This window comes from Pan paniscus, chromosome 6 (assembly GCF_029289425.2).
Source record: "Pan paniscus chromosome 6, NHGRI_mPanPan1-v2.0_pri, whole genome shotgun sequence".
NCBI classification, from domain to species: Eukaryota; Metazoa; Chordata; class Mammalia; order Primates; family Hominidae; genus Pan; species Pan paniscus.
The window spans coordinates 84950001-84976456 of record NC_073255.2 but is presented as its reverse complement, the minus strand read 5'-3'; positions in this window follow the sequence as shown (position 1 = coordinate 84976456).

The following is a 26456-nucleotide window of genomic DNA, read 5'->3' as shown; positions in this document are numbered from 1 at the left end:
GGCTTATTTCCCCATTGGCTAGAGCTGTAGTCATGTGGCCACCTTTAGCTCCCTGGGCAGCTGGAATGTGGGCAGCCCATTGGGATTGGAAAGCCTGCCTTGGACTGTCAGGATTCATCCCCTGAGGTTGACACAAAGCTGCCCAAGCCAATGATGGTTAGCAGAGGAGGCAGGAGGACTGGCTGTTGCCAGGGCAGTTAACTGTACCTACCACAGTGGCCACATCAGATTCTCAACTTTGCTGCCAGGGAGTTGACAAATAACTATCACCTTTTTCTAAAATGGAAACCCATCAGATGGATAGGAGCATCAACTCATAGGTGAAGGGCATTATGCAAATGAGGCTGGGAGGGGTGGCTCACACCTGTAATCTCAGCATTTTGGGAGGCCGAAGTGGGAGGATTCCTCAAGGCCAGGAGTTTAAGACCAGCCTGGGCAACATAGCAAGACCCTGTCTCTACAAAAAATTTAGCTGGGTTTGTAGAGACCCTGTCTCTATAACAATTTAGCTGGGCGTGGTGGTGCACACCTGTAGTCCCAGCTACTTGGGAGGCTGAGGTGGGAGGATCACTTGAGCCCAGGAGTTGGAGGCTACAGGGCTACAGCGAGCTATGATCACACCACTGCACTACAGCCTGGGTGACAGAGCGAGACTCTGTCTCAGAAAAAAAAAAAAAAAGGAAGTGGCAGGGGGTGTCTTTTCAAAGCTCCCAGTGTAAGTGACCAACCTTTTCTTTTTTTTTTTGAGACAGAGTCTCGCTCTTGTCACCCAGGCTGGAGTGCAGTGGTGCGATCTCAACTCACTGCAACCTCCGTCCCCCAGGTTCAAGTGATTCTCCTGCCTCAGCCTCCTGAGTAGCTGGGATTACAGGCACACACCATGCCCAGCTGATTTTTTTGTAATTTTAGTAGAGACAGGGCTTTGCCATGTTGGCCAGGCTGGTCTCCAACTCCTGACCTCAGGTGATCCACCCACCTCTGCCTCCCAAAGTGCAGGGATTACAGGCATGAGCCACCGTGCCTGGCCTGACCAACCTTTTCTAAGCAGGATGGGCACATGTGTCCACATCCTTTCCATGACTAGTCCAAGGTCAGATGGACTTTTTCAAGCTTCCTGGCTCCCAGTATCTACACCACAGAGAAACAAGAACCCCAGCTGTACTGCACAATGATGTGATGTGGTCCAGCTTACACCACCAACGTGGGTTGGAATTTCAAACAGAGAAATGAATAATAAAACCTGTCCTGACTAGCAAAAGCCCTGGGGACATAGCGGAAGCAAATATAAAACTGCTCTTCATGGACTTGGTCACAGTCCAAAGGGCATGAAATCCCATAGAAAAGACACTCTCCTCCACCTTGGAAGAGAAAATAATAACAGACATTATAACTCATGGGAGGGAGAGTCCCAGCTGTGAATGTATCAGCTTTCCACGAACTCAAAATGAAGGCACAAGCTGGAAAATTCTATTGAACAGGTACATTTAGTATCATTAAAATGGATAAAGAGAGAGAGAGAGAGAGAAATGGAACATGGAAAACACAATGAAACTATGTGTATATATTATAAAAAGGCTCAATAGAACTTCTAGGGAAATTATTCCCTGGAATTAACCATCATTTTTATTTTTTTCTTTCTGACAGGGTCTTACTCTGTCACCCAGACTGGAGTGCAGTGGTGTGATCATCGCTCACTGCAGCCTCCAATTCCTGGGCTCAAGCGATCCTCCTGCTTCAGCCTTCTGAGTAGTTGAGACCACAGGTGTGCACCACAGACCATCACTTTTTCATAGTGCTCTTTACTTTTGCATTGATGCTCCCATCCATCAGATGCAAACACACGTCAGAGCAAGGCTACTCTTGGGGCCCCTTGTAATGAATGTGACAGGTTTGTAGGATGGGGAGAAGTGGCCTAGACCTGTGTGTGAACAGCAGAATCATTCCCTGTGCAGGAAATCAAATTCTCAACCTTGGCCTAGAGAATTTTGTATTTTGCTTATATGATGGTGCAAACATTTTATATATATATATATATAAAAATATATATATATAATATATATATATAAATATATATATATAATATATAAATATAAATATATATATAATATATATAAATATATATATAATATATATAAATATATATATATAATATATATATAAATATATATATAATATATATATAAATATATATATAATATATATAAATATATATAAAATATATATATATAAATATATATATATATATATAGAGAGAGAGAGAGATATGGAGTCTCACCCTGTCACCCAGGCTGGAGTGCAATGGCGTAATCTTGGCTCACTGCAACCTCCACCTCCCGGGTTCAAACGATTCTCCTGCCTCAGCCTCTTGAGTTGCTGGGATTACAGGCACCAGTCACCATGCCCAGCTAATTTTTGTATTTTTAGTAGAGGCGGGGTTTCACCATGTTGGCCAGGCTGGTCTTGAACTCCTGACCTCGAGATCCGCCTGGCTCGGCGTCCCAAAATGCTGGGATTACAGGTGTGAGCCACTGTGTCTGGCCGCAATTTTTAATATTTAACTGTTCCCAGCCTTTGTGAGTTTCCTCCTTTGCCTGTGAAGAGAATATCGTCTTTGATGCATGCAACTTCACAGTCCACAAGGTGACTCAGCCTTCATCAAATGATTTCCTGCAATTTTTAAAAAATGCTGAATTGAAGACTTTTCCTATGATGAGGGAGAGATGAGAAGTAAAGGCAAGGACTTGATGAGAAAGGCCCAAAAGAGCTGCATAAGAAGGAGAGGGAGGAAAAAGCCACCTGGGTACGGAAAGTGCCTGGAGAAGGAGGAGAGAGACTTCTCTGAGTGTGGGGAAGACAAGTCTGTTGGCAACGAGAGGCTCTGCAGAATACAGGAGCACTGGCCAGGAGAGGAAGAAGAGGACACAGTAAGTGTTGCTAAAATTAGGATTTGGATCCTCTGACATTTCTCAAGAGATGCTAGCTAAAGATGGAAATTGCTATTTATTTATTTATTTCGAGGAGAGTCGTTTTTTTTAAATTCCAGGTGGCTCGCACGATCCTCTGAATGTGATTCGCAACAGCGATGGGTGTCAGGAGGTTTCCAACTCTCTATGTCCAGAGGTCCAGTGATCAATGCACATATACACGTTAACTTGGAAATCCCTTGAACACAGGTGCACACATCTCCTTTCCCTTGGTCTGGGTTAGTGAGGTGCTCCTTAAAGAGTAACAACCCTTTTGATGGGGGAGCACAAGTGGAAGGTAAACCTCAAGTTGACTGCGGCTATGATTTTGGGGGTATTTAAAACATTTTATTGTGAAATTAACATATTATAAAATTGACACACCCCTGCCCCCGGTATACAGTTCTATGAGGTTTGTTTGTTTGTTTCATTTTGAGACACAGATTCACTCTTGTCGTCCAGACTATAGTGCAATGGTGCAATCCCTACTCATGGCAACTTCCACCTCCTGCGTTCAAATGATTCTCCTGCCTCAGCCTCCTGAGTAGCTGGGATTACAGGCACCCACCACCATGCCCAGCTAATTTTTATATTTTTAGTAGAGACATAGTCTCATCATGTTGGCCAGGCTGGTCTCGAACTCCTGACCTCAAGTTATCTGCCTGCCTCAGTCTCCCAGAGTGCTGGGATTACAGGCATGAGCCACCACGCCTGGCCATATGAATTTTAACACATATGTAGATTGGTGCAACAAGATGCCATCAGGACACAGAGCAGTTCCATCAACCTAGAACATTCCCCTATGCTACCTCCACTCTCCCCTACCCAGTCTTCTGCCACCTCCAATCTAGTCTCCATCACTATAGTTTGTCTTTTCAAGAAAGTCAAATAAATGGAATCCTCCAATATAAATTATTTTTAGCATCTTCAGTGTGTAAGCAAACTTGTATTTTTTATTTATTTTTAATTCTTTTAATGTTTAATTTTTGTGGGTACATACTAAGTGTATATATTTACAGGGTACATGAGATGTTTTGATACAGGCATGCGATGCGTCATAATCACATCATGGAGAATGGGGTATCTGTTCCCTCAAGCATTTATCCTTTGAACTACAAACAATCCAATTATACTCTTTTAGTTATTTTTAAATATAGAGTTATTTATTGACTATAGTCACCCTGTTGTGCTATCAAATAGTAGGTCTTATTATTTCGAGCTATTTTTTTTTTGGTACTCATTAACCACACCAACTTCTCTCCACAGCCCCTCCCTACCCTTTCCAGCCTCTGGTAACCATCCTTCTACTCTCTATCCCCGTGAGTTCAATTGTTTTGATTTTTAGATCCCACAAATAAGTGGGATCATACAATGTTTGTCTTCCTGTGCCTGGCTTATTTTATTTAACATAATGATCTCCAGTTCCATCCATGTTGTTGCAAATGACAGGATCTCCTTCTTTTTAATGGTTGAATAGTATTCCATTGTATATGTGTACCACATTTTTTAAATCCAATCATCTGTTGATGGGCACAGGTTTCTTCCAAGTCTTGGCAATTGTGAACAGTGCTGCAACAAACACAGGAGTGCAAATATCTCTTCAAGGTACTGTTTTCCTTTCTTTTGTGCGTATACCCAGTTCGTGGGATTACTGGATCTAATGGTAGCTCTATTTTTAGTTTTTTGAGGACCCTCCAAAGTTCTCCATAGTGGTAAGTGAACTTTTAAAGACTGGCTTCTGTCACTCAGCCTTTGAGATCTATCTAAGTTTTTGTGCATATTAAGAGTTCATTCCTTTTTTTTTTTTTTTTTTTTTTTTTTGAGACGGAGTCTCGCTCTGTCGCCCAAGCTGGAGCGCAGTGGCACGATCTCAGCTCACTGCAAGCTCCGCCTCCCAGGTTCACGCCATTCTCCTGCCTCAGCCTCCCGAGTAGCTGGGACTACAGGCGCCCGCCACCATGCCCAGCTATTTTTTTGTATTTTTAGTAGAGACAGAGTTTCACCGTGTTAGCCAGGATGGTCTCGATCTCCTGACCTCGTGATCCACCTGCCTCGGCCTCCCAAAGTGCTGGGATTACAGGCGTGAGCCACCATGCCAGCCAAGAGTTTATTCCTTTTCATTGCTGAGTAGTATTCCATTGTATGGAAGTGCCACATTTTAAAACATCGATTCACCTGTTAATCACTTGTTGAAGGACATTTGGGTAATTTCCAATTTTGAGTGATAATGAATAGAGACTCTGTAAGCATTCATATGCAGTTTCTTTTTTTGGTGACAACATAAGTTTTTATTTCTCTAAGATAAATACCCAGAAGTGGTTTGATTTCTTTATAAGAAATTGCCAGGCCAGCCATGGTGGCTCACGCCTGTGGTCCTAGCACTTTGGGAAGCAGAGGTGGGAGGATCACTTGAAGCCAGGAATTCAAGAGAAGCCTGATCAACAGAGTGAGACCCTGTCTCCACAAAAAAAAGAAAAAAGAAAATTAGCCAGTTGTAGTAGCTCGTGCCTGTAGTCCTAGCTACTCAGGAGGCTGAGGTGGGAGGATTGCTTAAGCCCAGGAGGTTGAGGCTGCAGTGAGCTATGATCACACCACTGCACTCCAGCCTGGGTGACAGACTGAGAAAGAAATTGCCAGACAAATTCCAGACTGGTTGTACCATTTTGCATTCTCAGCAGCAATGCATAATGCTTCTAGTTTCTCTGCATCCTTGTCAGCACTTGGTCTTTTTTCGTTATATCCATTCTAGTAGGTGTATCTCATCATGGTCTTAGCTTGTATTTTCCTAATAGTCATAAGGTGAGTATTTTTTCAAGTGCTTATTTGACTTCTCTGTGTCCTCTTTGATGAAAGGTCTGTTCAAAGACCTTTGTCTACTTTTAATTGGGCTGTTAGTTTCTTAGTGTTGAGTTTTGAGGATTCTTTGTATGTTTTTTGTACATGCCATTTGTTGAATATGTGGTTTGCAAATATGTTATTCCAGTCTGTAGCTTTTCATTTAATTTTCTTAATAGGTTTGATGATGTCCTGGCCAAGTGTGGTGCCTCATGTTTATAATCCTAGCACTTTGGGAGGCCAAGACAGGAGGATTGCTTGAGGCTAGGAGTTGGAGACCAGCCTGGGAAACATGGTGAAATCCTGTCTCTACAAAAAATACAAAAATTAACTGGATGTGGTGGTGAACACTTGTAGTCCCAGCTGCAGTAGCCCTGCTGAGGAAGAAGGATGATATGATCTGGGAGGTCGAGGCTGCAGTCAGCCGTGATTGTACCACTGCACTCTAGCCTGGGTGACAGAGTGAGACCCTGTCTGAAAAAAATAAAAATTAGTAATTTTGATAAACTCCAGTTTATTACTTTTTTTTTTCCATGGATTGTGCTTTTGGTTTCCTGTCTAGAAACTCCTTGCCGACTTCAGGTCTTAAAAATTTTCTCTTATGTGTCCTAAAAATTTTACAGTTTTATATTTTATATTTAGATCTGTCATCTATTTTGAGTTAATTTTTTATAAGGTATGAGATTTTGGTTGAGGTTCATTTTGCACATGGATGTCTACTTGTTTAATATCATTTGTTGAAAAAGCTATCCTTCCTCGTTGAATTGTTTTTGCATCTTTGTCAAAGGTCAATTGGCATTTTGTGTAAAATTTTTGAATATTGAGAAAAAAAGTGTCAACTGGATATTTGTGTGGGACTATTTCTGAACCCTCTCTTCTATTGATCTATGTGTCTGTTGCTTCACCAATACCACACTGTCTTAATTACTGTAGTGATACAGTAAATCTTAGAATTGGTTAGTGAGATCCCTCCAACATCACATTTATTTATTTATTTATTTATTTACTTATTTATTTATTTTGAGATGGAGTCTCGCTCTGTCGCCCAGGCTGCAGTGCAGTGGCGCGATCTCGGCTCACTGCAAGCTCTGCCTCCCAGATTCACACCATTCTCCTGCCTAAGCCTCCCAAGTAGCTGGGACTAGAGGCGCCCGCCACCACACCCGGCTAATTTTTAAAATATTTTTAGTAGAGACAGGGTTTCACCATGTTAGCCAGGATGGTCTCAATCTCCTGACCTCGTGATCCACCTGCCTCGGCCTCCCAAAGTGCTGAGATTACAGGCGTGAGCCACCGCGCCCAGCCCACTTTTATTTTTAAATTTAATTTAATTTAATTTTTTGGGACAGGGTCTTGCTCCATCACCCAGACTAGAGTGCAGTGATGTGATCATCGCTCACTGCAGCCTCAACCTGCCAGGCTCAAGCAATCCTCCCACCTCAGCCTCCCACATAGCTGGGATTGCAAGTATGCATCACCATGCTTGCTAATTTATTTTTATTTTTTGTATAGATGGGTCTCTTAACTATGTTGCCCAGGCTGGTCTTGAACTCCTGGGCCCAAGTGATCCTCCTATCTCAGCCTCCCAAAGTGCTGGGATTGCAAGCATGAGGCACTGCACCTAGCAACTTTTTTTTTTTTTTTGAAAACAATTTTGGCTATTCTAGGTCTTTAACTTTTTAATATACATTTACATATAAATTGATATTATTTTTATTGATTGGAATTGCAGTATATAGATTAATTTGGGAAGAGCTGACCTGTCTATTATGTTGAGTCTTCTAATTCAAGAACATGGTATGTCTTTTCATTTATTTATGTCTTCACTGATTTCTTTCATCAGTATTTTATGGTTTTCAGCAGCAGGTGCTGTATGTGTTTTGTTAGATTTATACCTAAGCATTACATTTTTTAGAGTTGTTTTAACTATTAGTTTTAAAATTCTGGTTTCCAAATGCTGATTGCTGATATGGAGAAAGATAATTGATGTTGTGGTTGATTTCGTATCCTGCAACCTTGCTGAACTTATTTACTAGTTTTAGGAGTTATTTTTATGGATCCCTTGAGATTTTCTATGTAGGTAATCATGTTGTCTATGAATAAGGACAGTTTTATTTCTTCTTTTCCAATCTGTATGCCTTCTATATCTTTTTCTTGCATTAGTTTACTGACTTTAATTTCCAGTGTGATCCTGAATAAGAATGGTAGGAGTGAACATCCTCACGTTGTCCCTAATTTTAAGGGGTAAAATATTGACTTTTTTCCCATTAAATGTGAGGTGAGCTTGTAGGTTTTTTTTTAATAGATAGACTGTATCAGCTTGAGGAATTTTTCCTTCTAGTTAACTGAGAATCATTGTGTTTTTAAGAATCACATATGGATATGAAGTCGAATATTTTTTCTGCATCCATTCATATGGTCACATGCTTTTTCTTCCTTCAACTGTACTTTGACCCATGTTTGGGTGGATACAGATGGAGAGAAGGGAAAATGAAGAATGGCAAGAAGGAGACAAAGAATTCAGCAGAAGTAGTGAATTGCAGCAAGAAGTAGCTAGAAGAAATGTAAGCTTTCCCCTCCACTAAAGAATTCTGATGTATTGGAAAGATCTTAGACTTCTTGCTATATAAGGGATGAAGCTCAATGTTTTTATTGAAGTTCTAAAAGACAAGGTTGACTTTAGCAGTCTGGAGGACTTAGGGACACCTGAGACAGATGACTTCTAGGGGAAATATGTCCCTCTACTCTCGGTTCGGCCTTTTGTGTGCAAATTAATCAATGCATTTGATGAAGCTTCCAAGTCATCACCCAGGCCAATGCCCAGCATATGACAGGTACTTTATATACACCTGTCAGATGAGTGACTGAGTGAAATGTCATCAACTAGACAGTATGACATTGTGATTAAAAGTATGAGTTAGGAGCTGAATACCTGAGTTGAACTGTGGCTCTTCCTCTGTAGAGGCTACACTGCAGCAAGTTATTGAAGCTCTTTATAGCCTGGGCAACATGGAGAATCCCCATATTTACAAAAAATACCCAAAATTAGCCAGATGTGGTGGTGTGTGCCTGTGGTCCCAGCTACCAGGGAAGCTGAGGTGGGAGGATCACTTGAGCCCAGGAGGTTGAAGTTGCAGTGAGTCGTGATTGCACCACTGCACTCCAGCCTGGGTAACAGAGCGAGACCCTTTGCAGGGCTTAGTAAAGTGCCTGGCCCATAATGACTACAACGTAAGTCTGACTGTTCTTCTTATTATTCACGTTCATATTCAGGATTGAACACTCTGCCATTACTTTTTCATTACATTTCCATCATTTTCTTCCTTCCTTCCTTTCTATCGCTCTCTTTTAAAGTAAAGCTTAAAATAATTTCTCCTATGGCCATAGAATTGGAAACAACTGTAGTGGCAATCTAATTCAAGCTTCGTGCTTTCTGTGTGAGGAAAGGGAGGCTCAGAGAAGCCAAGTGGTCCCCTCATCTGGGGCATCTGGGGTTTCGGTCACCTGGAGCACCATTGCAAAGCTGAGCTTGAGCTTGTTCTCCTCTAGCCACAAATCAGTTGCAGTTCAGGACCCTCAAAACAACCCAAATATTTAATATCTGCATTGTTGGAAGTTACAGTGCAGGTGCCCATTCAGGACCAGGAGACTTGTAGCTTGAAACATGGCAGTCACTGCATCAGTGTGCTGGAAAATGGACAGGCAGATACAGTGCAAGGGCAGAGTCAGCAACAAACACTGTCCACACCTCCTCCTCCAGGAGGAGGCTGTTCTGAGACCTGGAGAAAGGCTTCATTTCCTGGCTAGTCCCCTGATAGGTCACACATTCCCGGAGGCTGCCTTTGTCGCCCCTCATCTTTCCTGACCCCTGAAGCCATTTAGTTGCTTCTCCAGCAAAGGGCTGAGGCAGCAGCCTTGCAAATCTCCATGACCCACCTTGTCTTGCCCAGAATGCATTTGGTGCACATGTCCATAAATATTTTAGGCCGTGCTGCTTAGTTATTAATGGAGAGAAATGAAAGAGAATTCTTTAGCCTCTCTCCTTCTCTACAGGTTGAAAACGAGAGCCAGAGTTTGAAGGGCTGGAGTGACAGGTGTTTAGGGACTTGGGATGCTGGGGGTGAAGCTGCAGATGAATTTTCTCTGTCCCGTCCTTATTGTGAAAAGAGGGCCCTGGTCCCTTGATTCCAAAGAACCAGAGTTACCCTCTTTTCCCCTGATCCCTGGAAGGTGGGGTACAGATGTTGTCCTGTGACGCCTGTCCCCACTTCGTGCACGGAGCAGACTGCCCAGCATGCACAGATGGAATGGGAACAACTGCAATGACCACCTTCGGAAGAGTGAGCCTGGGAGGCCCCCTGGAGCCCCAACTTGGGACGGAGGCTGGTGACCTGTCAGCCACTCTCAGACAGTCCCACCCTATGGCCTGAAAGGGTGGTGGCCAGGTAGGTGGTTGACTTTCCTCCCTGCCCCCTCTTCCTTATTCAGTGTTAAAGAGCTAGCATTTGAGGGTGGCCTCGGGTGACAAATTCCCCACCGTTAAAACCCCCTGTGGGTTGGCAGCAGCCAGGAAGAACCGGCTTTTTTTCTGGGAGTAGAGGCAAGGGCGATGGCTTATCTCACTGTTCCTTTTCATTTGGGACATAATACATCCCACAAAGCTCAGGTCCCGCACTGAAAAAATCAATTACATTGCACAGCATTTTTAGTGCTCTGAGTCTCCGAGCAAAGGAAATAGGTGAGACATTGTCGTCATGGTAGCTAGTCGCAAATTGTCTCTTAAAATAGTATCCACGCTCTGTAAGTAGGGGCTTGATGCTTCAAGACTAATAGCGAAGACATACACTCACCACGCTTCCTCATGTGGTTTACATGGGAGCTGCCGCCCGACCTGGCTCTGGGAGGAGCCTCCTTGCTGAATGGACTGAAGCTCCCAGCTCCAGGCCACAACCTGGGATTTAGGCTCAGGGATTGCTACTCTTGTCTATTCAATTCATTAAAAGATCCTCAGTGATGTGCCGGGCACTGTTCTAAGCACTGGAGATGCAGCCATGAACAAGAGGACAGGCCATTGACCTTCTAGAGCTTACGTTCTAGTGGGGATGGCTAATTATCAATAGGATACAAAGACATAACTTTGGGGAGTGAAGATGAAAGAGGGACCGAGTGTGTGTATGTGTGTATGTGGGTCAGGGGTGTTTTTTATAGAGAGTGCATCAGCAAAGGCCTCTCAGATCTGAGAGATGAAAATGAAGTGGGCATTTGGAGCCCTTGATTACTGGGGGATGCACTTTCTCTAAGTAGCACAGTGCCATCACACACCTGGTGTCTCCCTGCCCCTTTCTTCACTATACCCAGGGCAGGGAAACCTACTGATCTGATTGGTAGAGTTAGGGAGAATACACAAGATACCTTCAACTCTCCCCCTTGAGAGCAAGGTGCTCATGGGGTGCAGGACTTCTCTGCTCTGAGTCTCATCTTGGTGAGACTGGCCTGTGCTGTGTGGTTGGGCTCAGGTCTGGCTGGAGAGGTTCCACTGGTTCTGGGGTACAAGATTCAGGCTACTCAGTGTTTACATCGAGCTCCACACTCCAACCTTGCCTTTGTGACTCATGAAAGGGAGTAATAAGTGTCTTTTGCCATTTTGGTGGGTCTTGTTTCTCAAATTGGGAAGATAAGGTCTTTTATTGGATCCCTTCCAAGACTCCAGCTTTGGGGAAGGAAGCTCCACATGAATCGAAGAGAACGTGCAATGGTTCTGAGGTAGGAGGGAACTTGGCCCATTTGAAGATGAGAAAGAGGCCAAGTCTGGCCAGGACAGAGTGGTCAACTAGGAAAGTGTCAAGGAAGAAGAGAGAGGTGGGGCAGATGGATGGTCTCAGAGGTCTTGGGGTGGAGTTTTGTTTTAAGCCCATTTGGGAGGATTTTAAGCACAAGGGTGGCATAGTCTGGTTTCTTTTTTTTTTTTTTTTTTTGAGCTGGAGTACAGTGACCTGATCTTGGTCAACTGCAATCTCCGCCTCCCAAGTTCGAACGATTCTCCTGACTCAGCCTCCTGAGTAGCTGAGACTACAGGTGCCCACCACCATGCCTGGCTAATTTTTGTATTTTTAGTAGAGACAGGGTTTCACCACCTTGGCCGGGCTGGTCTCGAAGTCCTGACTTCAGGTGACTGCCCACCTCGGCCTCCCAAAGGGCTGGGATTACAGGTGTGAGCCACCATGCCCAGCCTGGTTTCTATTAAACAGAACAAAGCGGAAGGCAAGGACAAGGCAGCAGTTTTCTAGGTATGATACAATGGCAGCTTGGAGAAGGTCTTAGTGACGATGGAGAGAGAGGTTGCTGTATTCTGGAAGTAGACCCAAGAGGACTTGTTGAAAGGTTGGAAGCATTTGGGGAAAGAGGATTACAGAGAAAACCTAGGAAGTCAAAGTGGGCCAGCTATGCTGACTCACATCTCAGACTCAGTGTGGCTGGGGTGGCTGATCCAATGGCCAATGGAGAGGCACAAGGCTTGATGGGGAGCCCATGCACCAGGAGGACACAGGGTAAAGAGCCAGGAGGAAACCTGGCCAGCCCTAGTGTCTTAGTCTATTTTCTGTTGCTTATATTAGGTTGGTGCAAAAGTAATTAAAAGTAATGGCAAAAACCACAATCACTTTTGCATCAACAAATAACAGAATATATATTTTTTTGAGATGGAGTTTTGTTTTTCCCACCTAGGCTGGAGTGCAATGGCGCGACCTCGGTTCACTGCAAACTCTGCCTCCCAGTTTTAAGTGATTCTCCCACCTCAGCCTCCTGAGTAGCTGGGATTACAGGTATGCACCACCATGCCCAGCTAATTTCATATTTTTAGTAGAGACAGGGTTTCACCAAGCTGGCCAGGCTGGTCTCGAACTCTTGACCTCAGGTGATCCACCCACCTCGGCCTCCCAAAGTGCTGGGATTACAGGCGTGAGCCACTGTGCCCAGCTTAATAACAGAATACTTGAAACTGGGTAATTTTCAAAGAAAATGAATTTCTTATAGTCCTGAAGGCTGAGAAGTCAAAGTTCAAGGGGTACATCTGGTGAAGGCCTTCTTACTAGTGGGGACTCTCTGAACAGAGTCCCCAGGCAGTACAGGGCATCACGCGATGACATAGTTCGGATATTTATCCCTGCCCAAATCTCACATTAAATTGTAATCCCCAATATTGGAGGTTGGGCCCAGTGGGAGGTGACTGAATCATGGGGGCAGATACCTCATGAATGGCTTGGGCCATCCCCTTGGTGATAAGTGAGCTCTCGCTCTGAGTTCACACAAGAACTGGTCATTTAAAAGCGTGTGTCATCTCCCCCCTGCTCTCTCTCTCTCTTTCTTGCTCAGGCTCTGGCCATGAGATGTGCCTGCTCCCCCTTTGCCTTCCACCATGATTGGAAGCTTCTGGAGGCCTCCCTAGAAGCCGAGTAGATGTCAGCACCCCCTTCCTGTAGAGCCTACAGAGCTGTGAGCCAATTAAACTACTGTTCTTGATAAATTACCCAGTCTCAGCTATTTCTTTTTTTCTTTTTGTTTTTTGTTTTTGTTTTGAGATGGAGTCTCGCTCTGTTGCCCAGGCTGGAGTGCAGTGGCATGACCTTGGCTCACTGCAAACTCCGCCTCCTGGGTTCCCGCCATTCTCCTGCCTCAGCCTCCCTAGTAGCTGGGACTACAGGCGCCTGCCACCACACCTGACTAATTTTTTGTATTTTTAGTAGAGACGGAGTTTCACTGTTAACCAGGATGATCTCGATCTCCTGACCTCGTGATCCACCCGCCTCGGCCTCCCAAAGTGCTGGGATTACAGGCATGAGCCGCCACGCCTGGCCTCAGCTATTTCTTGATAGCAATGCAAGACTGGCCTAATACACATGGAAAGGGGGCTGATTGTGCTGACTCAGTTCTCTCTTCTTCTTCTTATAAAGCCAACAGTACCACTCCCATGATAGCCAATTCATCCATTAACCCACTATTCCTTTAATTCATTAATCCATTCATGGATTGATCCATTTGTGCAGGCAGAGCTGTCATGATCTGATCACCTCTTAAAGGCCCCACCTCTCAATACTGCCACACTGGGGAATGAATTTCAATATGAGTTTTGGAGGGACAAATATTCAAGCCATAACACCTAGGAGGAGGGCAAGGTACAAGTCTTCCTTCACACAAAGCCATGCTTATTTGTTAAATGAGCAGACCCTCACACCTTATCCCATTAATGATGTTACGGTCCTTTGGGTCTACCAAGCTAGAACCCTCAGAATAACAATCAATGCCATTTTTCCCCTGACCTCCTCTCTTCAACACTTTGGCAGTCACTACTCTACTGACTCCACCCCTACCCCACCCCAATGTCTTTGCCTTTTTCTTCTCTCATGCCTAGCATAAACTTTCTTTTTTATTATTTATTTATTTGAGATGCAGTTGCACTCTTGTCACCCAGGCTGGAGTGCAATGGCGTGATCTCGGCACACTGCAACCTCCGCCTCCCGGGTTCAAGCAACTCTCCTGCCTCAGCCTCCCGAGTGCTGGGATTACAGGTGTGTGCCACCATGCCTGGCTAATTTTTGTATTTTTAGTAGAGACAGGGTTTTGCCACATTGGCCAGGCTGGTCTCGAACTCCTGCCCTCAGGTGATCCGCCCACCTCAGCCTCCCAAAGTGATGGGATTAGAGGTGTGAGCCACCGTGCCCGATCACCTAGCATAAACTTTCATCTCCCAGGAGTTGTTCTTTTTTATTTCTGTTTTTTGAGACAGGGTCTTGCTCTGTCACCTAGGCGGAAGTGCAGTGGTGCGACTATAGCTCACTGCAGCCTCTGGGGCTCAAGCAATCCTCCCATCTCAGCCTCCTGAGTAGTTAGAACTACAGATGCACACCAACACACCTTGCTAATTCAAATTTTTTTTGTTTTGTTTTGAGACAGGGTCTCACCGCATTGTTCAAGCTGGTTTTGAACTCCTGGCTTCAAGCAATCCTGCCTCAGCCTCCCAGGTAGCTGGAACTACAGGCAGGCATCACCACATCCAGCTTATTTTAAATTTTTTTTGCAGAGATGGGGTCTTGCTATGTTGCCCAGGCTGGTCTTAAACTCCTGGCCTCTAGTGATCCTCCTGCCTTGGCCTCCCAAAGCTCTGGAATTACAGGTGTGAGCCACTGCACCTGGTCCTCCTTGGAGTCTTACACCAGCTTTGCTTTCCTCACTGAATGCTCCTTTCCATTCTCTCCTCTTTACTTCTCATTTCGTCTTTCAAATTGTCAGAACAGCCTCTCTAAGAAATACAGGCGGAATCACAGTTCTCCACCCAGAAAATCACTCAGTGCTGAGTTGTATAATAATAATAAAAACTTCTTAGCATGACATTCAGGGACCTCTATAATCCTTTCATGTTGTTCCAGTTAGTATGGTTGCAAAACCAGCCACCCCAAAACTTAGTGGCTTAAAACAAGGGCATTTGTGATGCATCTAGATTGTGTGGGTGAGGAGTTCAGAAACAGCTTGGCAGAGTCATCCTTGCTTGGGGTCTTTCCTTTTGCCCTCAGAGGTCAGCTGCATGCAGCTTGATGATTTTGGAGTCATCTGGACACTTGACGGTGGCTGAAAGATCTGGTTTCAAGGTGGCCCACTCACATGGCTGGGGAGCTGGTGCTGACTGTTGCCTGACGGGATCTCAGTTTCTCTCCACAGAGCTGCTTGAGCATCCTCATGGTATGGCAGTGAGCTTCCCCCAGAATAAATGATCCAAAAGGCTAAGTAGAAGCTGTAATGTCTTTCATGATTTAGCCTTGGAAGTCTCACCTTGTTAGAGTAGACAGATAGCTAGACATGAGCAAGAGTGGGGATATTACTGGGTATATACCCAAAAGAATATTAATTGTTCTATTATAAAGGCACATGCACGCATATGTTCACTGCAGCACTGTTCACAATAGCAAAGACATGGAGTCAACCTAAATGCCCATCAGTGATAGACTGGATAAAGAAACTGTGGTTCATATACACCATGGAATACTACACAGCCATTAAAAAAGAGCGAGATCATATTCTTTGCAGGGACATAGATGGAGCTGGAGGCCATTATCTTAAGTCAATTAACACAGGAACAGAAAACCAAATACCGCATGTTTTCATTTAAAAGTGGAAGCTAAATGATGAGAACACATGTACACAAAGAGGGGAACAATAGACACTGGGGCCTGTGGGAGGGTGGAGGGTGGGAGAAGGAAGAGGATCAGGAAACATAACTAATGGATACTAGGCTTAATACCTGGGTGATGAAATAAGCTGTACAACAAGCCCCCACGACACAAGTTTACTTATAACAAACCTGCACCTATACCCCCTGAACATAAAATAAAAGTTAAATTTAGAAAAAAAAAAAAAGAAGAAGGCAAGGCACAGTGGTTCACACCTATAATCCCAGCACTTTGGGAGGCCGAGGTAGGTGGATCATTTGAGGTCAGGAGTTCGAGACCAGCCTGGCCAACACAGTGAAACCCCATCTCTGTTAAAAATATAAGAATTAGCCGGGCGTAGTGGTGGGCACCTGTAATCCCAGCTACTCAGGAGGCTGAGGCAGGAGAATCACTTGAACCCAGGAGGCGGAGGTTGCAGCAAGCCGGAATCGCACCATTAGACTCCAGCCTGGGTGACGGAGTGAGACTCCATCTCAAAAAAAAAAAAAAAAAGAGAAAAATTTTAGAGGTAAAAAAAGAGAGGTCTGGAAAGTCTTATACCCCAGGGACCACCCAAAACCTGAATGCTCCATATAAAGAGAGAGGAAGAAAAATAACTAAGCAAAAAGAATTTCTTCTCAAGATGCCCAATAATCACTCACTCTACAGTTACCCCGTCAAAACATAGCTACCTACTAATAAAGAAGACATGGAAAAATTCTTAAAATATACACAGGAATAATAAGTAGAGATTTAATCACTATACGACCTTCCTGGGGTGACAATAATAAACAGCACAGTGGCTCATTCCTGTAATCCTAGCACTTTGGGAGGCCGAGGCAGGAGGATCACTTGAGCATAGGGGTTTGAGGCCAGCCTGGGTAAAATAGAAAGACACCCCATCTCTACAAAAAATAAAAAAATTAGCCAAGCATCATGGCACACGCCTGTAATCTCAGCTACTCCAGAGGCTGAAGTGGGAGCATCACTTGAGCCCAGGAAGTCGAGGATGCAGAGAGTCATAATTGTGCCACTGCACTCCAGGCTGGGCAACAGAGCAAGACCCTATCTCAAAAAACAAAACAAAACCAAACCCCCAAATAAATTACGCAGCCATTAGGTAGGATTTGTATCCAGCACTACTAATCAGGAAGGGTCCTACAAACCTAGAGCGGGAATTAGGCAGAGACCTAAGGGAGGAGCCAAAAAACTAGACAAGAAAAAAGGCAGAGACTTAGGACAGAGGCAGGAACTTCAAAAAAGAGTCGGACATCATCAAAACCCAACACAGAGGCCAGGCGCAGTGGCTCACGCCTGTAATCCCAGCACTTTGGGAGGCCAAGGGGGCGGATCACCTGAGGTCAAGAATTCGAGACCAAGTTGGCCAACATGGTGAAACCCCGTCTCTACTAAAAATACAAAAATTAGCTGGGTGTGGTGGCGGGCACCTGTAATCCCAGCTACTCAGGAGGCTGAAGCAGGAGAATCGCTTGAACCCAGGAGGTGGAGGTTGCCGTGAGCTAAGATCACACCACTACACTCCAGCTTTGGGGGTGACAAGAGTGAAATTCCGTCTCAAAAACAACAACAAACCCAACACAGAACTCCCAAGCTGCTGCGGGCTCACTGCCATCTGTAGCCTGCTCTGCCTCATCTCTGCAGCGTACTTCCCTTTAAACAACTCTCTGCTCCTTATTTCCCTTCAATAAATTCTGGTTTTTTGGCTAAATTAGTGGTTTTGTCCAAAATCTTTCTCCCAAGATGACAAAGATCTGAGAATTCCTATAATTCCTGGTACTGGCATCACCACTTCTGCCATATTCCACTGGCCAAAGCAGTTCCAAAGGTCTGCCTAGGTTCAAGGAGAGGGAATGCAGACTCCCGCCTCTTGATGGAGAAGTCAATATCATATCCTGAGAAGAGCAAAGAGGATGGGATATATACTAGTGCAGCCATTTCTGCAAAATGCGCTGGGCCACGCAGCCCCATCTTCCACATTTCTCCAGGCACCCGGGCTTCACATACTGGCCACACGCTTTCACAACCTTGTTTCTTTCCTTCACTGTCCCATTGAACAGAAATGCCCTCACCCACTTCATCATCCTTCAAGGGAAGCTCAGATAACACTTCCTGGATGAAGTTTCCCTGATCCTTTGGGGCAAAATGAATTATTCTCCCTGTGCACTCCCTCTGCACCCTGGTTGGACCTCTAGTTAGCATGTTTTCCTCTCTGCTATATTATTACTATTATTATTTTGAGACAGAATCTCACTCTGTTGCACAGGCTGGAGTGCAGTGGCATGATCTCAGCTCACTGCAATGTCTGCTTCCCAGGTTCAAGCGATTCTCGTGCCTCAACCTCCTGAGTAGCTGGGACTACAGACACGGGCCGCCACACCAGGCTACTTTTTGTATTTTTAGTAGAGATGGGGTTTTCCCATGTTGGCCAGCCTGGTCTTGAACTCCTGACCTCAAATGATCTGTCCACCTCAGCCTCCCAAAGTGTTGGGATTACAGGCATGAGCCAGCACACCCAGCCTCTGCTATATTATTTAAGTCTATCTCCCCATCCCCACCAAGAGACTGTTAAATTCATCTTCCAATCTCCATTGCCTAGCGCATGGTCTAGCCCAGGGGAAGTTCTGAATAATTATGTTTGCCAAGTTACGTGTACATCTGAGAGATGGCCCAGGGGAGAGAGCCAGTCATGGCAGGGCGGCCACACCATGATTCTGTGTGGAGCATCAGCTTCTAGACCCATCAGGCTTGTTCTCAGTTTAAGTCAGGGGCCTTCTGTTGAGGAGATCCTGCATATTGATGTCAAAGCTGGTCCTAGTGTCCCAGATCCCAAGATTAAGGTAAATATGCAGAACCATGTCTGTGAAGCAGAATTGCCCCTGACTGGCTCTGGAGTGAGGAAGTCGTGGAGGAAAACATGCTTAGTTACAGTTACACTAGCTCAACCTTGACTACAGCCTGACACTGCAGATTCACGGTCTCAACTTTAACATATCCAAAATATTCTGTTTCTCCCACCCAGTCTCACCGTGGCCCAGCCTCTGCCTCCCCCAGTCTTCCCATTTCAAGACACAGCCCTCTTTGCTCAGGCTGAAAACCCCCCATGACCATTCCTCAAATCCTTTCCTATGTTCACACCCCACACACCAGCCATCCTCAAGTCCCAGCAGCACCACCTTTGAATAAACCCTGAATCTGACCACTTCTCCTCTTCTGCCCCAGCACCCGGGCCAAGCCACCATCATCTCATCCAGATAGTTGCAGAAGCTCCAGATCATTCTCTACTTCCACTTTCTCCTCTGTCATCCTGACCATCTGCACAATAGCTCAAGCGACCTTTCTGAAACACACATCAGGTTGCATCACCCTTGTGTGCAGACCCCTTCCAAGGGCCACCCATAATCCTGGGGGTGAAATCCCAGCTCCATACTTGGTGTGAAGGCCCTGAGTGATGTGCCCTTTGGTCACCCCTTCCTCTCCTCATGGTCATTCCGGTGGCTCTCCAAGCTCCAGCCACATTGGCCTTCCCCTCTTTCTCAAGTATGCCAGCCTTGTTCCCATCTCCAGCAATTCTCACTGGCTGTTCCCCATCTTTGGATGCTCTTCCTCCCATCTCATGATTGGTTATTTCAAAGAGGAGCTCTAGCCTCTGGTCACCCTCTCCCATTACCCTGCTTTTCCTTCCTCTGTGGTTCTTATCCCTCCTAGAATTATGATATGTAACTATTGGTGGACTTTGTAAACCAAAAATAAAATCCTAAGTTCCCCAAATGACTGAATGGACTCCCTCAAATCTTGGACAGAGGGGTCCCAAAGAAAACCTGAAAACCTAGTTCAGGCCAAGATGGGAAGGGAGGTTGGACACACCTCACTATACTACTTCCATTTTGGAGTTTAGATACAACTGAGCAGCATTAACAATAAAATAGAGACCATAAGACAAAAAAAAAAAAAAAAGACTCTTTGTAGTAATAAGGTACCCAACTCCAACTTGACCCTGGTACAGTGTCACATGATACATAGCAGGCCCTGAAGGAAATCAAAGTATTTTACCCCCTAATATATTTGTCTGACATATTTTGGAATGACCCTGCAAAGCTGTCCCTTGAGGGGGAAAATTTGCACTCTACAGAGACTCCCCTTCCCTTCCTGGGTCTATTCCTCATCCAGGAGAGATTGAACGAAGAGTCTGACACCTTTTGAGGTCTGATAAGATACAGTTACCACCAATTTTCTCTGAAGCCTGCTACTCAGAGTCTTCATCTACATAACAAGAACCTCAGCTTCCACAACTCTCCTTATCCTAGCTCAAGCGTTCTTTCTCCTGACTTCAACTCTTCAGGCAAAGCTTAACTCTTTCAACGAATTGCCAATCAGAATATCTTTGAATCCACCTATGACCTGTAAGCTTCTCCTACCCCCTTGAGATGTCCTGCCTTTCTCAGTGAACTAATGTATACCTTCCGTGCATTGATTTATGTCTTTGGCTCTAACTTCTGTCTCCCTAAAATGTATGAAACCAAGCTGTAACCCAACTACCTTGGGCACATGTTCTCAAGACCTCCTGAGGCTGTGTCATGGGCCATTTGGCTTAGAATGAAACTCTTCAGATATTTTACTGAGTTTAGATTTTTTATTTTTATTTTTTGGTCACCAACTTGTTTGTTGTATGTCTCTTCCAGTAAAATGTCAAGTCCAGGAGACCACAGACCATGTCTACCCAGGGCTGTGTTGGTGGTCCCTGCCACCTCTCCTGTCTGCAGCATGCTTTGCACTGGGTGTGGATTTGGGGAGGCAAGTGGCAGGAGGACCCTGTCTTACCTAAAGCAGTCAGGGAAAGAGGCAGTATAAGAACAACAAAACAGAGAAAAAAACCAAACAAACTAACAGCTGGGATCAGAAAAGAGTGGCTGGTCTTCCTGAAGGAGATCTACTGCCTTCTGGGGGTATTGTACTCCTAGCCTCTGCAGAAATGGGGTCCTTATCCTTTGGGACTTTTTCCTTGGGACCCTCTATGTGTGGGGGCTTCAGGGTTGGGGAGCTTCCAGGGAAATGTAGAACTGCCCCCACATGTTCTGCAACCCCTTACCTGTTTTCTCCCTTCCCAGAGGAGCCTTGGAACTGGACCTCGCCCAAACATAGCTGCCCCCTCAGCTTCTGTTCATCTTTTGGCAGGGGGATTATATTCACCAAGCTGAGCAACTAGCGACCTCCTTCAGCACCCACTGGGAAAGAAATCATTGATGCCAAACACAAAGAAACTCCAATTTGCATTTCCTTTGCAGCCATTCCCAGCATTGGGATAATGAATGTGTTTCACACACAGTTGTAGGAGGTAGGTCTTCAGGAGAGGGAAGTAAAAAAGTCCCATGTCTTTGAGCACAGGCAGCTCTGCCAATTTCAGGCAGTGTGACCTGTGACCTGAAGTCTTCCTTTGTGAAATCGGGGTGGTTGTACATACCTGCTTACCTGGCAAGGGTGGTGGGAATCACCAATTATGATAATGGACAGGTCACTGCTTGGTAGACAGTTTCATTGCACTCTATCTTTGATTGCACCTCACTTGGATAATCCCCTTTGCAAGGTAAGGAGCTTGGCTCCAGCTTTCCTCAAAGAGCTTGAACTTGGCTTTCCCTTAGCACTGTCGTGTAGTTCATGACTGTTGTTACCACCTGGGCAATTCCAAATAACAAGAAGGCCAAGGCTCATATAAAGAACGCACTTGCCCCTTAGACTTGGAGTGAATGTTCAAGAGGAACATAGGAAGATGCTGTGGCCTTTTCAAGGGTCCCTAGAACCGTCCTCTTCCCTCCTTTTCTTGTGAATCTCCAGGCAGAGGGAGATGGTCAGGTCCTACTCTGTCCAAGTAAGTGGATGAGGCAGGGGAACCAGGGGGTCTCCACAGGGGGATGGTTAGTGGCTCAAGGACAGGTTGGGAAGGGCACAGAGACAGGCAGAAGAGGGTCTGGCACCTGTTGAGTCTAAGTGGTGGGTCTATTCCTCAGGGAGACCATGAGAGACACACAGCATTCCTGCTTTTCAAGAGGAAAATTGAGTGTGCTGTGTCCCAGAACTGTCCTGGATGAAACACCTTCTCGTCTCTGCCCTGCAGTGACTCCAGGCCTGAGAGTCCCTGGGCCCCAGCCTATTCTTGGGGGCTGGAACCCTTGTGCTGAGAATGCTGACCAGGAAGCCAAAAGTTATGAGTTTGTCATCTTGATACCCTGAAGGAGTGCGTGTGTGTGTTTGAATGAGTATCTGCCTCACACTCATTGTCCATCCATCCATCCATCCATCCGTCCATCCATCCATCCATCCATTAATGGATGGATCCATTAATGATCCATTCAATCATTAATCAACAAACTTATACTGGGCTCCTAACATACATGACTTCCACACTTGTTATCTTCTGACCTTTTCAACCTTGTGAAGTCAGGCCTCTTATCCCATCTGACTACCAGTGCCACTGAGGCTTAATGGGGCTAAGAGCTTCCAGGGTCATACAGTGACATCATGTAGGGTTGGGATTAGAACCTAGATATTCTGCCTCAAAGTTGACTGTTCTATCTAGCATAATAACCGTTATCATTATGTCCTGTTTCTGCTTCGTGTCAGAGCCTGAACTAGGGGTTTTATGCATATCTTATTTAATGCCCCCTGCTCTGGTTTGAATGTGCGTTGCCTCCAAAATTCATGTTGAAACTGAACCTCCATTGTGGTGGTATTGGGAGATGGGGCCTTTTTGGGACGTGATGAAGTCATGAGGGCTCTCACTCTCATGAGAGGATTAATGACCTTTACTTCTTTTATTCTTCTGCTCTTCTGCCATGTGAGGACTCAGCATTTGTCCTCTTTCCATCCCTTCCTCCATGTAAGGACATCTGGATGGCACCATGTATGAGCAATGGGCCTCCTCCAGACACCAAACCAACCGCTGCCTTGATCTTGGACTTCCCAGCCTCTAAAACTGTGAGAAATAATTTTTTTTTCTTTATGAATTGCCTAGTCTATGGTCTTTTGTTATATCAGTTGATATAGTTTGGATATTTGTCCCCTCCAAATCTCAGGTGAAAATGTGATCCCCAATGTTGGGGGTAAGGTCTGGTGGGAGGTGTTCGGGTCATGAAGTTGGATCCCTTATGAATGCCTTGGTGCCATTTTCTCAGGAGTGAATGAGTTCTCACTCTTAATTCCCATGATAACTGATTCTTAAAAGGACTCTGGCACTTCCCTCCTATCTCTTTTGCTCCATTTCTCATCATGTGATATGCCGGCCCCCTTCACCTTCCACCATAAGTAGAAACTTCATGAGGTCCTCACCAGAAGCAGATGCTGGCACCATGCTTCTTGTACAGCCTGCAGAACTGTGAGCAAAATAAACCTCTTTTCTTGATAAATTACCCAGCAAATGGTCTAAGACACCCACCTTTTGAGATGAACAGTATTCACCCAACTTTACAGCTGAGTCAATAGAGGCCAAGAAGGGTTAAATGATTTGCCCAAGGCTATTCAGTATGGAAGTCTTGGTACCCTGAGTGGGACAGACTGGACAGCTGGCAGCTGCCATGGAGCCTGCAGCCCAGGAAGAGGGAGAACTTTGCCCTGGAGAATAGAGGGTGTGGAAGCTCTCTCAGGCCTCCAGAGGTCCAGCCAGCCCTAGGCTGAAGCATTCTGCAGAAGTCTTTCATAGAGGAGGTCCTGTAAGCCCAGGGGCCCAGGGATTTGAAACTGGGATTTGAACTCTCATCCTTCTGAATTGGAGGTCATGCCTGTGCTACAAATCCCACCCTCCACCCCCTGCTTGCAATGCATAGTTAAAAACCAGCTTTATTGAATATAATTCACATGCGATGCAATTCATTACACAACGCATTGGGTTTTATTATATTCACAGAGTTAATTGTCACTACAATTTTAGAACATTTTCATCACTGAAAAAGGAAGCCCCACCTTTTATCTGTCATCCCCCAAACCCCATACCCCTGGGCCCTAGGCAAGCACTAAGCTACTTTCTGTCTCCATAGATTTGCTGATTCTGGACACTTCATACAAATGGAATCATACGATATATGGTCCTTTGTGACTACCTTCTTTCACTTAACGTGATGTTTTGAAATTCATCTACATTGTAGCATGCATCAGTACTTCATTTTTTTCCCTATGGCTTAATAATATTACATGGTGTGGATAGTCCACACTCCATGTTTTGCTTATCCATTCATCAGCTGATAGTCATTTGAGTTGCTTCCACTTTTGGCTATGGTGAATAATGCTCATAATGCATATTTAAAATTTTGTATTTAATTTTTAAAAACTTTTTATAGATTTGAGGGTACACATGAAGTTGTGTGTTACCTGAATATATTGCATAGTGGTGAAGTCTGGGCTGTTAGTGTACCTATTACCCAACTAGTGTACATTGTACCCAATAGGTAGTATTTCATCCTTCAACTCCCTCCCACCTTCCCACATTTTGCAGTCTCTAATGTCCATAATTCTACTCTGTATGTCTGTGTGTACCCATTGTTTAACTCCCACTTGTAAGAGAGAAAATGTGGTTCTTGACTTTTTGTTTCTGAGTCATTTTACTTAGGACAATAGTCTTCAGTTCCATCCATGCTGCTGCAAAAGATGATTTCATCCTTTTTCATGGCTGAGTAGTATTCCATGGTGTGTATATATGTGTATACACACACACACACACACACACACACACCATGGAATACTACTACCACAAAAATGTGAGATATATATGAGATACATGTATATATCTCACATTTTCTTTATCCAAACATCTGCTGGTAGACACTTAGGTTGATTCCATGACTTTGCTATTGTGAATAGTGCTGTGATAAACATATGACTACAGGTGTCTTTTTGATAAAATTTCTTTTTCTTTGGATAGCTACCCAGTAGTGAGATTATAGGACTGAAGAATATTTCTATTTTCAGTTCTTTGAGAATTTCCATACTGTTTTCCATGGAGGTTGTACTAATTTACATTCCCACCAATGATGTATATGCATTCTCTTTTCTCTGCATTTTTTCCAACATCTGTTGTTTTATGACTTTTACTAATAGCCATTCTGATTGGTATGAGATGGTATCTCATTGTGGTTTTAATTGTATTCCTCTGATGATTAGTGATGTTGAGCATTGTTTCAAATGTTTTTTGGCTACTCGTTTGTCTTCTTTTGAAAAATGTCTGTTCACGTCCCTTGCTCACTTTTTAATGGAGTTGTTTTTTCCTTGTTGAGCTGTTTATGTTCCTTATAGATTCTGGACACTAGCCATTTGTTGGATGCATTTACAATGCATTTAGAAAAGAGAAGATAGAGAAAAAAACACACAGAAGATAAAAGAGACCCAAGGCCTGGGCAGTTCACGTTGCCTACTTGCCCATCTCAAGAATGGACAGTGTGCTGGGCGCAGTGGCTCACACCTGTAATCCCAGCACTTTGGGAGGCCGAGGTGGGCAGATAACCTGAGGTCAGGAGTTCAAGACTAGCCTGGCCAACATGGTGAAAAAAAAAAATTGGCCGGGTGTGGTGGCACATGCCTATACTCCCAAGTACTCAGGAGGCTGAGGCAGAAGAATTGCTTGAACCCAGGAGGTAGAGAATGCAGTGAGCTGAGATCCCACCACTGCACTCCAGCCTGGGTGACAAGAGTGAAACTTCGTCTCAAAAAAATAAAAAAAAAACCTTAAGAATGGACAGTGTGAGGGTGGCCATGGCGAGGACAGAGAGCTGACCTAGTTGCCATCCACCCTGAGGCCACGCCCCTAGGCTTAAATAACCAATTCTATGACAGACTTCTTCAAAATGCTACAGCCTAGGGCAGACTGGACCTCTGGAGGCCTAAGAGAGCTGCCACACCCTCTCTTCTCCAAGGGAAGGTTCTCCCTCTCCCCAGGCTGTAAGCGCCATAGCAGCTGCCAGCTCCCTGGTCTGTTCCACCTAGGACAGGGATCAGGGAGAGACAGGGTGCTGGCATTTTCTCTGCACACTTCTATAGCCAGACAGCCCCAGGCCCCACCCCTCCTGACATAGTCACATACCTCAGCCTTTCAATCAATTTAACACCAGCCAGGGCACCACTTAGCAGGTTCGTTAGGTCTCCGTTGCTCTGCTGGAGAGGAAACTCATTTGCAAGGTAATTTAAAAAGGCTGTTACATGCTTCTGATTCCAGAAATGAACCTTTTGATTCCTCAAAGAAGAAAAGGTAAAAAACTTGAAAGGCGTTTATTACTTTTTTAATGAAATGGGCAAGATGTGAATTCTACGTCAGGAGAAAAAGAGCAGGACAGATTGTTGGCTCAGCGGGGACCCCTACCTTCAGCCCTTGCCCTTCCAGTGACTGAGAGAGATCAAGTGTTGGTTATCTCCTTAGAAAGGTGTCCTGCAGTCTTGGTGGCAGCCACTGTGAGTGAGCCTT